A 14,361-nucleotide genomic window follows, 5' to 3' on the forward strand; every position below is an offset into this window, starting at 1 on the left:
TGGATGGATGGATGGATGGATGGATGGATGGATGGATGGATGGATGGATTGAGAGCCTGGCCCAGGTTGCCCCGAGAAGCTGTGGCTGCCCCATCCCTGGAGGGGTTCAAGGGCAGGTTGGAGGGGGCTTGAAGCAACCTGCTCTGGTGGGAGGTGTCCCTGCCCAGGGCGGGGGGTGGGACAGGGTGGGCTGTAAGGTCCCTTCCCACCCAAACTATTCTATGATTCTAGCTCCTGGGACAGTGTGCCCATCTCCAGGGGGCAGGGTGCTCAACTCCCAGGGCAGGGTGCGGAGCTGCCCAGGGCATGGTGCAATTCCTGGTGTAGAGCCAAATGGAGGGGTGCAGAACTCTGCAGCAGGACCCACAGTGATTCTGCCCATGCCCGGTTCCCAGTGCTGCGGATGAGAGTAGAGCTGGCGCTGGTGACTGCATGTGTTTTGGGAAAAGCTGGCAGTGCTAAGGACAAACAGGCAGAGCCCCGGGACTGTCTGTAGCAGGGGAGAATGTTTCATGTTGTCTCTCTTTAGGATTTGTACTAGGAGTTGTAGAGGAGCTGTGGTAGCCTGAGCTATGTAAGGTGTCCCGGGAACCATGCTTACAGTCCTGTTCAGTGTCTCTACACATCATGCACTCCACAAATTAGTATATTGTGCATTAAATAAGTTACAGTCTCAAAATGTCACTTTTATAGAGAATGGTCAGTATGCATATTTCTAACTGGGACCCATAATCTCAATCCTCTGCCCAGTGCTTGCATTTTATCAACAACAACATGAAAATTTTCCTCGGAGGTGTATTTTATTAGTGTTACCCTTTAGGTGATTCCTGGCATACCTGACGTAGCTGGTCCAACCTGCTGCAGTAACAGCACAGGGTACCACACATCGTGGTAGCTCCTGTATTTCTGTTTGTGTTCTAGATGTGTGCACAGTTTCTGCAGAGATCGAGGTGTCCTTTTCCTACAGGCTCCTTTTTCCTAGCTGTTCATCGCTTTGTTGATCTTGTCACGCCTCTGGGACCTGGCAATGATGTTTTGATTTAGTTTGAGGTTAGGACTTACAGGGAATGCCTACCCATCCTGCTGACACTTCAGATCCTGCAGGATTTCCAGTGACACTAGAATCCTGAGAATTATGATGGAACAAAACACATGGCAGCAAGTTGGGGGGAGTGGCCACTGAAGTCACTGCATCCAGCCATCCCAGGAAGTCCTTTCCAGTCCTATGTTGCTATATCCATAACAATCTGTGCAAACTCTGTGAGCCAATGCTGAAACATGAGCTGGGCAAGAACACAGACCCAAATAGGAGGGGTTTTGGGGGGCTGGGGGGCTGGCAGGTTGGTTTCCCATCCTCAGTGCAAGGCACCACGTGTGCTCCAGGGAGGGAGTCTCTATATCAGATTTCCTTGGTGAAGGATGAGGAGGTGCTGTGCTGCCATCCTTGGGTCTGTGTGTCCAGCCCCTCACTGTCACAGATAGAAAATCCTGCAGTCACTCATCATTTTATCTAGTTTAGAAGCAGATGGGATTTTTGCTTCTATATTCTTCTTAGTTTGGAGGGATGTTTTGGAGCCTGATTGCTGTAATACCTAGAAATCTCCTCAAGATTTCTTGTCGCATGTACTAGCGTCCAATTTTTATACATTTATTCTTGATTCACAGTTAATCTGAAATTGTTCCTTTACTTTTCTGGCACTGACTCCAAGTGTACAAGCAGACAGATTTATGGCCTCTTGGTCTGTGTTTTGCCAGACAAAGGCTAGCTAAGCAAGTTCTGCTGGTGGGAAGTAGAAAGCTGGTAAATACATTTCTGAGGGGGGGTGGATGCTGCGTGCGGAGGGTGTGCTGTCAAAGACCTGGCACTTCCCCCTGGTTCGGACACCTTCAGGCTGACATGGGGAGGGGATGCCTCTTCCCTGGGCTGATGGGCAACCCTCCCCTGCCCCTCTCGCCTCCTCTGAGGATTCCCCTGGGGCTCTGCACGACATTCAAAGCTTGTGAAGAATGCGCCACTCACCCCAAATAACAGAAAACACATAGCGAGCAGCACAGGCATCCCGGGGCCCCACACTGCTCCCACCCCCAGCCAGGCAGGCGGTCGGGGGGCTGGGGAGTACGTAATGAAAAGCATTTGCTGCAGCAGCTATCTATAGTCTTTTGTGTTTGGGAGCGGGCAAGGGACAGGCATCCCCGCCTGCCTGACCTCAGAGCTGACGTCAGAGAGCCCCAAATGAGTAACAGGGAGCGCTCCAGAGAGGGGAGCACGGCCAGCCTGCCCAGCATGGAAGGTGAGGCACCAGCACCACGAAGCGACAGAAGATAAAACGGGAGGGTTTGTGCCCACAGAAGTACTCTGTATCTACAGTATCAAGACTGGCTTCCATTCAAGGTGGGCCAAGGAAGTTTAGGTCTTTCTATGGGCTGACTCAGCAACACAAACTCTGTGTGTCTGACCCACTACAAGCATTTTCCCGTACCTGTTCTGCTTTCTTAACCTCTTGGGTGCACACTGAAGGGTCCCAGCTGCAGCACAGCCTCTGTCAGCTTGCACCTGGGAAACAGTTCTAGCAATGATAAAAAGGTTACAGATCTGTGTTGTGTAAGCAGTAGGACTGTGCGTTAAAAATACTGCTACCCCAAATATTTGGTTCTAACACTACTGGTATTGTCCTTTTGCTCCCGGTCATCGCAAGAGTGGAGGGCGAGTTTCATCTGCCAGTCTAGGACAGTGGGGTAGGAATCGGGTCCAGGAGAACATATGGTATGAGTCTCAGATCTCCATCACATTGTTGTAATGTTGTACCACAGAGAGGCCTCAGTGACAAGGCAAGGTCTTGTCAGGGTAAGGTCAGTGCAGCAAAATGTCGGGATAAACAACAGAAGTTGTAAGTCTTATGTGCACACACGAGTCTGGAGTGTACAACCTGAATACTTCACAAAATACATCTGTGCCAGCAAAGAGGCTGTGATTAACAAAACAAGATGCAATCACAGAATCATAGAACGGTTTGGGTTGGAGGAGACCTATAAAGATCATCTAGTCCACCCCCCCTGCTGTGAGCAGGGACATCTTTCACTGGAACAGGTTGCTTAAAGCCCTGTCCTACCTGGCCTTGAACGCTTTGAACACAATCGCAGCTTCCTAGTCATTGCCTTCCTGAAAAACGTCTCGAAGTCTTCTCCTTGCAGATGGATGCTCACACGCTTCCCATCGAGTGATACCGACTCCCGCACTGCCTTTCGTCTGCTTGGTGGGAGGCTCTTCATCTCCTGCCCACTGCAGAATTCCTGTACTACCTGCTGCTTTCCCCGTTTTAAGTAGCACATTACCAAATGTATCTGTTGCAATGACATGTAGTGATTCTCTACATTTTGTGAATAAACATGAATTGGGGTAAAGCACCCGTGATACTTCCGATAAACATAAGTTGCTGCTGTATTGCGCTTATGTTCGTGCTCTTCAAAGGCCTTATCATACCATCTCAATTTGCTTTTTCTCTCTGAACAGGTCAAACTCCAGTTTGAGTTATTGTCCAGTGTGCATTTTTTCAGAGATATGAGCAAGATAGGAGCCTTTAGCTTCTACTGAGGGAAGTTTCAAAAGTAACCTTTCTGCCTGTGTTTAGGGGCCTGATGTATGGGGGTGCTGCTCCTCCAGCTGCTGTAGCCAGCTCCAGCCTCCCTCCTCAGAGCACCCTTCAGGTTTCGGAGAAAAAGACCCTGCCCTTTTCTTCTCTCCAAATGCAAAAATTAGACACTGGCTGTTTCACAGTTTCTTTGGTGACTTGAAAGCCTTCACAAACCTGCCTCTTACACTGTTTCCTCCTCAAATCTCTGTCTCAGTTCCCCATCTGTAAGATGGGGGTAAGACCAAATTTCGTACCTCCAATGGGGCAAGCAAAAAAAAAAAGGAATTTTGGCACATCATAGATAGATGAGGGATTTGTGTAGGGCATTTGTCAGCAGTGCATGAAGAGATGATTAAACTCTGAGCAGTAATTCATCAACTTTTGACTTAAACTCTGTTGCTGTATTTTACAATAGATGATTGTCAGCCAGCGGGGTTGTTCTAGGAGAGTCCCACAGAGCAGCACACGGTTACAGATTGGTGGCTGTGTCCTGGAGAGCAGGAATTAAAGGATTTATTGGTTGCATTAGATGACCAATAGAATATGAGTTCTCAGTTTGATGAAATAGACCAAAAGATCTTTTGAAGTGTGTATTAAAAGGACAATATAGAATAGAATAGTTTAGTTGGAAGGGACCTACAACAATAATATATTCCAACTGAAAAGAAGTATTGGTATTATATATATATATATTTATTATAACAATTACTGTCATAATGTCAGTGTTCTGGGATCAGCATTTCGAACCCATTCTGGTTAAAAGTTGAAAGGAGTTCTGGTTTGAGGTCTCCCCCATATTCAGAGGTTGACGGCACAGCGTCTCTAGTTTTAAAATGGTTGTAAAATTAACTAGACAACAGGACTTTCAGAAAATGAAGTCAAATCTGTATTTGGACTGTGAGTTAATTTTGTCAGGGTCCTTCTGTGTTCCTCTGGCAGGTGATGTTATTTCTTACCAATTTCCTGATGTTTCAAGGGCCACCAGTATTATATTGCCATGTTTGCCAGCTGACATAGTGCTGCTTTCCCCAGATTAGAATTCCCCATCCATGTGTTGCTAAAACCAGAGTCACATTCACCAGTTCCTTCCTCAGAAGCTCAGATGGACAGGACTAGCAAAGGGAAAGTATCTCTCCAGCATCCTCCTCACTCCCAGTTTTGCAACTTCCTGATCTCTCAGCTTCATCTCTGCTCCGAAGAACTCATAACCTAATGCAGCCAGTCTCCAGGAAGTCTCTGGTCCGTGGATTTGGCCTTGTTTATAGCATCTGGGCCACGATGTCATCACTTTGGGGCCCCACACATAGATGGCAAGGGAGGAAACAATATAAATTATGCTGGCCCCTGCTTTCTTGTGGTGAAATCTGTACTTGCCAGAAACTTCTGGCCTTTGTTTTGGGCTGGGGGTGGGTTTCATAATGGAGAGGGAGGCACCTTCTATTCTGAGTGGAGAAAGCAGTTGTAAGGAAGGTTTTCATTATCTCCCATCAATGCAGAGCAGGCGGGCTGCTTGCCGTTGCAGGAGATGATGAACAGTGCAGTCGCGGTGCAGCCTGTTACAGAGAAAAGGGCTGCAGAATGGAGGCTGTTACCACCCCGTGGGAAAGGGGTTCTTGTTGGAGGATGAGACCAATTCTTAGTAAGATCCAGAATAAAGCTCTTCCCAGGAGGACAAGACTCCCTCTGCCAGAATCAGAACAGCAGGGTAAAGCAAGCACCAATTAGAAATGGAAGCAGAACAGGCTTTTTTCGCCTTTGTCCCATCTCTCGGCTCTGCTTGAGGTGACATTGTACTATGGAGAATGGCACTCTGGGCTTGTCATAGAATCATAGAGTCGTTCAGGTTGGAAGAGACCCTTGGGATCATCGAGTCCACCCATCTCCCCTACTCTACAAAGCCCTCCCCTACACCATGTCCCTCAGTACCCCATCTAAACGGCCCTTAAACACATCCAGGGATGGCGACTCAACCACCTCCCTGGGCAGCCTGTTCCAATGCCCGACCACTCTTTCTGTGAAAAATTCCTTCCTAATGTTTAGCCTAAACCTACCCTGTTGGAGCTTGAAGCCGTTCCCTCTTGTTCTGTCATTAATTACCTGGGAGAAGAGACCAGCACCAACCTCTCTACAGTGTCCTTTCAAGTAGTTGTAGAGAGTGATGAGGTCTCCCCTCAGCCTCCTTTTCCTCATACTAAACAGTCCCAGGTCCCTCAGCCGCTCCTCATATGATTTGTCTTCCAGGCCCTTCACTAGTTTCGTTGCCCTCCTCTGCACTCGCTCCAGCAAGTGTCCCTCTAGCCTGTCCCCAGGACTAATGTAGAGCTGGGACTGCTGCTGTTCATAACCCAGCAGGGAATGTTGCAGACGTGTGGAAGATGTTCTTATCTTCATTTTTATGCCTTGCCTTGCAATCATGATCTTTTCCTCCAGGGTAACCAGGTACAGCCCAACACTTTGGGGTCCTGCTATGAAAATTACCTGCTCAGCATTTTCCAAATGCTTTGAGGGAGGGCTCTTGTTTATGTGCCATTCATACTTTTTTATTCCTCCTGTTTTACTAATATTAATGCTTCATCTTGTTACCCTTATGTGTTAGTGGTTCACATTACCTTTGCTAGATCCTTTCTCTGCCTTGGTTTTGTTTTCCCATTTTAAGTATAAATCTAAATCCTGCATCCCTACTGCAAGAGCTGCTACTTCCTTCCCTCCCCCTTAGTTTGATTAATATTTCCTTCCATCTTTTCTGCTTACTCACCAGGTCAGATTGTTGATTTTAACATCACCTTGCCTTCTCCTGCTGTTTCTGAAGTGCCCTCTGTAAAAAACGCATCCGTCCGTGGTATCTTCATGGCCTCCCCGTGTATGTTCTGAGTCCTTCAGAGACTGCGATGCCCTTATTTGACATTTCATGATCTAAATTCCTGATGGACCGTGTTGCTTGAGCTGGGTCAGGCTGCAGGGGAATGCTGCACGGCTGCTTTTCCATTGCTGCCTCTTCCCCTCCCTGCTCCCTTCCCCTTTTCCTCCTCAGTGGTGCTGAGTTCAGCTTTCGTGCTGCTGTCACCAGGTCCACCCTGCCATCCTGTCTCCTTTTATTTTCTTGCTCTTTCTCTTCTTCTGCTTACAATCACCGCTTACGCTTCTCCACTGGCTAATTCTCTTTGTGCTCTGTTGTCCCCTACCCTTGATTCCTTTTCCCCTTCTCCTCCATTAGAAGCTCAGGCCTGAAAGCCCTCAGCCCATGCAGACTCCTGGGATCTCTCACCTCCTGCATGGGTATTAACAAACTCCCGTCAACAGCCTGAATTCTGCCACTTTGCTGCTTTTCCTCCCACTATCAATTTGCCATCTTCCTAGTTTAAAATGGGAAGGTTCAAAGTTTTACTGATTCCCTTGTTCTCAATTTCAGGTTCCTTTAGCCTGTCTTAGCTCATTCTTCAAACTCTTTCCTCCTCCTGCTTTCAGCTCTTTCTTTGTAAGAGCTCTCTGCTTCCTCCCACAGGAAAGGAAGAAGAAATAACCTTTCTCTTTGCCTTGCTTTCATTCTTCTCCTCTTTCTTCTCCACATCACAAATGCGAAATTTCTTACCTACTTTATTCCGTTATTGTAATCTTCAAGTGCAATTTATGTGAATCTTTCATTGTTTGCTCTGGAAGGGAAGATGAAGTTTGTAGATGATATTTTTTCAATGAATAGTGAGTTTGCAGCACAGTGGGCTCTGGACTTAGCCTCCAAGACTACAGGGTACAATGTGAATGAGACATAAAACCTGAGATGCACAAAATCACTCAGGCACAAAGCAAGTGCTGTGAGATGTGTTAATTTTCTGGAAATTACACTTATATCTTATATTCTGCTTCTTTATTTATTTGAGAAATAAAGAATCAATAGTCAGCATAAAACAGGGGTCCTATAGTTGTGTGTAATGTAAGTGGGGGATAGTGGCTCTCAGAACTGCAGGGTGCTAAAAGCTGCTATCATTCATTCTGTCCCATGGCTGTGGCAGAGGATGCTAAAGCCACTGCATATCCCAGTGTTTCTTAGGTGAGTGATGTTGGATTTGTTGTCTCTTTAAGTGCAGATCTGGACACAGGGTGGGACAGACCTGGGAAAGTGCTAGGAAGAGTCTTTTGCCTTTGATAGTAATGAAACCAGAAAATACTCTCCATTAGAATAGAATAGTTCCTCTTGGAAACGACCTACAATGATCACCTGCTCCAACTGCCTGACCGCTTCAGGGCTGACCAAAAGTTAAAGCATTAGGGCATTAAGGGCACTGTCCAAATGCCTCTCTAGGAAGCCTGTTCCAGAGTTTGACCACCCCCTCTGTAAAGAAATACTTCCTCATGTCCAGTCTGAGCCTCCCCTGACACAGCTGTGACCCATTCCCATGTGTCCTGACCCGCGGTACCAGGGAGAAGAGCTCAGCGCCTCCCTCTCCTCATCCCCTCAGGAAGCTGCAGAGAGCAATGCCATTTTCCCTCAGTCTCTTTTTCTCCAGACAGACAAACCCGGAGTCCTCAGCTGCTCCCCAGAGGATGTGCCTTCAGCTCCTTCATCAGCTTTGATGCCCTCCTCTGGGTGCGTTCAAGCACCTTCACATCCTTCTTAAACTGTGGGGCCCAGGACTGCACACAGTGAGGTGAGGCCATTGCTAAGCACAGCGGCAGAGTCGCCTCTCTTGCCCTTCTGCTGGTGCTGTGTTTGATACACCCCAGGATGCAGTTTGCCCTTGTGGTGCCAGGGCACATGCTGGCTCCTATCGAGCCTGCTGCCAGCCAGCACCCCAAGTCCCTTTCTGCAGGGCTGATCTCCAGACACTCCTCGTCCCATTTATACTTGTGTCCAGCATTAGTCCATCCCAGGTGCAGAACCCAGCTTTTGGTTTTGTTAAATTTCATGCCACTGATGATTGGTTTCTCACACCAATGCTCTGATCTATCTAGATCCCTCTGCAAGGCCTCATGTCCCTCAAGAGAGTCCACAGCACCTCCCAGTTTAGTATCATCATCAGATTTACTAATGGTGCATTCAACTCCTGCATCCAGATTGTTGATAGAAGTATTGAACAGAACTGGCCCTAGGACTGAGCATCAAGAAACAGCTCAGTTGCCAGCCAGATGTAGCCCCATCACTATGACCCTTTGGGCCCCGGTGTCCAGCTGGTTCTTCACCCAGCGCACCATGAACCTTCTGCTCCCACAGCTGGAGAGCTTGGCCAGAACGGTACTGAAGGACAGTAGCAAGAGCCTCACTGAAATCCCAAGTCATCTTGCCCAAGCCCCATGCTCATGCAGGATCAGCAAACCGTAGGTCTTCTCCGTGAGCTTCTTTAGACTCATAGGTGCAAATCAATCTGGCTTATAGATTTAAAAAACATCTGTTATTGCTGGTCTACTGTTTATTGCCTTCTAATGTTTTCATCTTGTATCTCACACCTACAAAAGAGAATTTTGACCAGTGATTTATTGTCTCCAGGTAACAGACTGGCCTATGCTGGATTTCTTTTGTTCTTAGTTTACTTCAAAAACAAAAACATACCATCTTTATTAACTTTAGTGCTGTCAGGGGTTTAGTCTTTCTTTTTCCCTTGGCGCTAGTTTTACATGACCTAGGAACTATGTCACTTAGAAATTTTCTATTTCCACTTACCAATTGCCTCCTTTTCTATTGCAAGATAAATACTTGACATGCCAAAAGCAGACATGTTCCCATAATGAAAGCTTATTTTTTGCAATCCATGGTAATGTGACACTAATATTCTTATCCTTGAAAACCTCCAATCCTTGAATCTTCTTGACCCTTTTGTTTAATTATGTCTTGCAATTATAAGATCCACAGTCTAATTTCATGTGTAACCATGGGTCTTATCTCCAAAACAGTAGGATGCAGATTAATCTGGGATACAGTTACTCGCATTCATAAATCATAAAACCACCAAAAGAGTACTGTGAATCAGTCTGTCATCTTGTAAAACGCATGCCATAGAACTTCCCTGATTTATATTTTCCTTGACTTATTAACAAACATTTGGGGGGGGAGGGGAAGAACCCAACGCCCAAAAAACCAAAACAAAGCAAAACCACACACAAACACAATTTGATTGAGGAGTTACCAATGACCAGAAATTCACGTCATTAGTTGTTCATATTGTTAATTACTTGGGCTGTTAAAAGTTTGTATCCTGCTTTTGAGCTGAATGGGTCTGTTCTATGAGATTGTATCCAGGGCAGTTTTGTATTCTGTTACAATCAAGCTAACAGAGCTGTAATTGTTCAAAATACTTTTTAAGAAATCTCCTCCTAAATATAGGTACTGCATTAGGTATTTACCAAATGTTTAATCTTTAATATGGTAGAATTGGTTAAAAATAGCTTCCATTACCAATTGCTGCAGTTATCTATGCCCGTTCATCCCATTCTGGAGTGCCAGTCAGAACCAAATTAAAATTAAATTCTAATTGTTTCCACCTGAGAAATAAGGCTTTCCATATCCTTATTACTATTAGTACCTGTGCTTTTGACACCAGGCTTCTTGGTGTGTGGAAATCTTGGGTGTAGAAATCAGCCTCTTTTCCATTTTTATAGATTCTAAGCTTATCTCTATTAATCGTTTACGAGTAGTTATTCGTGCAGGGAAGCCTGGTGCCTTAGCCAGTGAAAACACGATATTGGGCGTGAGTTCAGCAGCGACAACAGCAACAAACCAAACAAAACACCTGGTTGAAACTTTAGGCTGTTAAAGCACGGGATGGGATTGAGAGCACCGAGGGGCTGTAATGGCATTTGAGGGAGCGGTGGCTTTGGGGGGAACACCCAGAGACACCTTTGCAGCGTGCTGGAACCCAGCAGTGAGAGCCTGCAGTGGCTGGGGGGACAGTGCTGGCTGTAGGGTGGCTGCTGGCAAGGGCTGTGCTGGTGTTTCACTGGTACTGTGCTGGTGTGAGAGGAGGGTGGCTGCTGGTGAGTGCTGTGCTGGTGTTTCAGTGGGGCTGTGATGGTGTGAGATGTAGGTGGCTGTTGGTGAGGGCTGTGCTGGTGTTTCAGTGGTGCTGTGATGGTGTGAGATGTGGGTGGCTGTTGATGAGGGCTGTGCTGGTGTTTCAGTGGGGCTGTGATGGCGTTTCAGTGGTTCTGTGCGTGAGATGAGAAGATGGCAATGAAGAGCACATTGTGTAGGTCATTGGGATAATGGGATTTATGTGGGATGATGGTGTCTGTTATGTCTCCCAGCAAGGGTTGGCCTGTCTGTGATTCCTGAGGGAGCTCTTCATGCACAAGCAGCATTTAAGCCAGTGTTACAACGTGGGTTGCTGCAGGGTGAAATGCAGATGCTGCTGGGATTTCAGGTTGTCTGTATCCCCTGCTTTATATCAGGCCATCACTTCAGGAAAACCATTGCTGTTTTGTTTGGTCAGTTGTCAGGGGCCAATACTCTCTGACCAGGTTCTTTTAGAAATTGCACACGAGGAGGGTTTAATGTTTGGCCGCAGACTTACTTATTTGAAAATACTTGGCCTGACATGGGGTTTGATTTGGCAGAGGGATACAGCGTGTGCTGAAATCACAACAATCACAATGCATAGCAATTGCAATAAACATTTCAGTCTCAATACAAACGTGATTCCAGTTACCAGTCTCTCCATGCTCACCGGTACGATGCTGGGATGGAATACGTGGGCTGAAGCCAAGCCCATTGCTCACTTCAAAGTTCATGTTGTTGGTTGCTCAGTTGTTATACTCTATGTTGGGCTAAGCCATGTGTATACTTAGCCTGTGCTGGTCTGGCTCGCTCAGGAGGACATGCACACCTCTTTGACTAACTCACAGAAAGCTATTTACACCACCAGTCGATTCACTCAACTGATACTGCCTTTGTCTAAAACAAAGGCCACCCTCCAGTCCCCTTTGAGTTAAGTTCAGCAGTCACTCCCCATATTTTTCCACAAGCTTCAGGATCACATCACCTATGGCCATCGCTGAGCCTTCTTGCGCTGTAGGGGTTTGTTGATCAGGGAAGGGATGGCATCCAGAGGGACCTGGAGAGGCTGGAGACATGGGCCCCTGCGAACCTCGGGCTTCAACCAGGTCCTGCACCCGGGTCAGGGCAATCGCAGGCACAAATCCAGGCTGGGCGGAGAATGGTTGGAGAGCAGCCCTGAGGAGAAGGACTCGGGGGTGTTGGTGGATGAGAAGCTCAACAGGCCCTGGAAATGTGTGCTGACAGCCCAGAGAGCCCCCTGCACCCTGGGCTGCATCCCCAGCAGCGTGGCCAGCAGGGCGAGGGTGGGGATTCTGTCCCTCTGCCCTGCTCTGCTCTGGGGAGACACCCCCTGCCCAGTGCTGCCTCCAGCTCTGGGGCCACCAACATCAGAAGGACACGGAGCTGTTGGAGCGGGGCCAGAGGAGGCCCCGGAGATACTGGGAGGACTGGAACCCCTCTGCTGGGAGGGGGGGCTGAGAGAGTTGGGGGGGTTCAGCCTGGGGAAGAGAAGGCTCCGGGGAGACCTTGGAGCCCCTTCCAGTCCCTAAAGGCGGGGGGGCTCCAGGAAAGCTTGGGAGGGACTCTGGATGAGGGAAGGGAGCCATAGGACAAGGGGGAAGGGTTCTTGCTGCATGGTGGCACAGCCTTATAGAATCATAGAATCGTAGAATCGTCTAGGTTGAAAGGGACCTTAAAGATCATCTAGTCCAACCATCAACCTAACTCTGATTAAAAAAAACCAAAACAAAACAAAAACAAAAACAGAAAAAACCACACACACACGCATCACAAAACCAAAAAAACCACACCAATAAACCATATTCCTGAGGACCATGTCAACCCGTCTTTTGAACACCTCCAGGGATGGTGCCTCAACCACTTCCCTGGGCAGCCCATTCCAATGCTGGATAACCCTTTCCGTGAAGAAATGTTTCCTAATATCCAATCTAAATCTCCCCTGGTGCAACTTGAGGCCGTTTCCCCTTGTCCTATCTCCTGTGACTTGGGAGAAGAGACCGACCCCCGCTTCTCTACACCCACCTTCAGGTAGTTATAGAGCACGATAAGGTCTCCCCTCAGCCTCCTCCAGACTAAACACCCCCAGTTCCCTCAGCCGCTCCTCATAAGACTTACTCTCCAGACCCCTCACCAGCTTTGTTGCCCTTCTCTGGACCCGCTCCAGCACCTCCATGTCTTTTCTGTGGAAAGGGGCCCAAAACTGGACACAGCACTCGAGGTGAGGCCTCACCAGTGCCGAGTACAGGGGGACGATCACCTCTTGGGTCCTACTCCCCACGCTGTTCCTGATACAGGCCAGGATACCATTGGCCTTCTTGGCCACCTGGGCACACTGCTGGCTCATGTTCAGCCGACAGGCGACCAACACCCCCAGGTCCTTTTCCACCAGGCAGCTCTCCAGCCATTCTTCCCCCAGCCTGTAGCGTTGCATGGGGTTGTTGTGACCCAAGTGCAGGACCCGGCACTTGGCTTTATTGAAACTCATCCTGTTGGTCTCAGCCCATCGATCCAGCCTGTCCAGATCCCTCTGCAGAGCCTCTCTACCCTCCAGCAGGTCAACACTGCCACCCAGCTTGGTGTCATCTGCAAACTGACAGAGGGTGCACTCGATCCCCTCATCAGATAATTGATAAAGGTGTTAAAGGGAATGGGTCCCAGTACTGAGCCCTGTGGGACATCACTCGTGACCGGCCGCCACCTGGATTTGACTCCATTCCCCACCACTCTCTGGGCCCGGCCCTCCAGCCAGTTTTTAACCCAGTGCAGAGTATTCCCATCTAGGCCATGGGCAGCCAGTTTCTCCAACTGAGGGTGCACTCGATCCCCTCGTCCAGATCATTGATAAAGATATTAAAGAGAACGGGTCCCAGTACCGAGCCCTGTGGGACACCACTCATGACCGGCCGCCAACTGGATTTAACTCCATTGACCACCACTCTCTGGGCCTGGCCCTCCAGCCAGTTTTTAACCCAGTGGAGAGTATTCCCATCTAAGCCATGAGCAGCCAGTTTCTCCAAGAGGATACTGTGGGAGACTGTATCAAAGGCCTTGCTGAAGTCCAGGTAAACTACATCCACAGTCTTCCCTTCATCCAGCAAGCGGGTCACTTTGTCATAGAAGGAGATCAGGTTTGTCAAGCAGGACCTGCCCCTCGTGAACCCATGCTGGCTGGGCCTGATCACCTGGGCGTCCTTCATGCGCTGCATAATGGCACTCAGGATGATCTGTTCCATGGCCTTCCCAGGCACCGAGATCAGACTGACAGGCCTGGAGTTCCCCAGATCATCCTTCTGACCCTTCTTGTGGGTGGGCGTCACATTTGCTAGACGCCGGTCGGCTGGGACCTCCCCAGTTTGCCAGGACTGCTGGTAAATGATGGAGAGTGGCTCCACAAGCACTTCCACCAGTTCCCTCAGTGCCCTTGGGTCGATCCCATCTGGGCCCATAGAGTTGTTCATGTCCAGGTGCTGGAGCAGGTCCCTCACCGCTTCCCTTTGGATGACAGGGGCTTCATTCTGCTCCCTGCCCTTATCTGCTGGCTCAGGGGTCTGGGTACTCAGGGGACACCCTACTCCACTACTAAAGACTGAGGCAAAAAAGGCATTCAGCACCTCAGCCTTCTCCTCATCCTTTGTCACTACTCCTCACTTTGTCACTTTGCCTCCCATATCCAATAGTGGATGGAGACTGTCCCGAGTCCTCCTCTTGCTACTAATATATAGAATT

The 14,361-nt window shown here is 48.4% G+C and overlaps 1 protein-coding gene across 1 annotated transcript in view; it reads left to right on the plus strand.

Annotated features, from left to right (window-relative positions):
* DCHS1 (dachsous cadherin-related 1) overlaps nucleotides 1–14,361 on the plus strand; it is an 88,343-nt gene that overhangs the window by 479 nt on the left and 73,503 nt on the right. The window lies entirely within an intron of this gene.

The sequence above is a fragment of the Calidris pugnax genome, unplaced genomic scaffold, assembly GCF_001431845.1.
Source record: "Calidris pugnax isolate Ruff unplaced genomic scaffold, ASM143184v1 scaffold607, whole genome shotgun sequence".
Classification (NCBI taxonomy): Eukaryota; Metazoa; Chordata; class Aves; order Charadriiformes; family Scolopacidae; genus Calidris; species Calidris pugnax.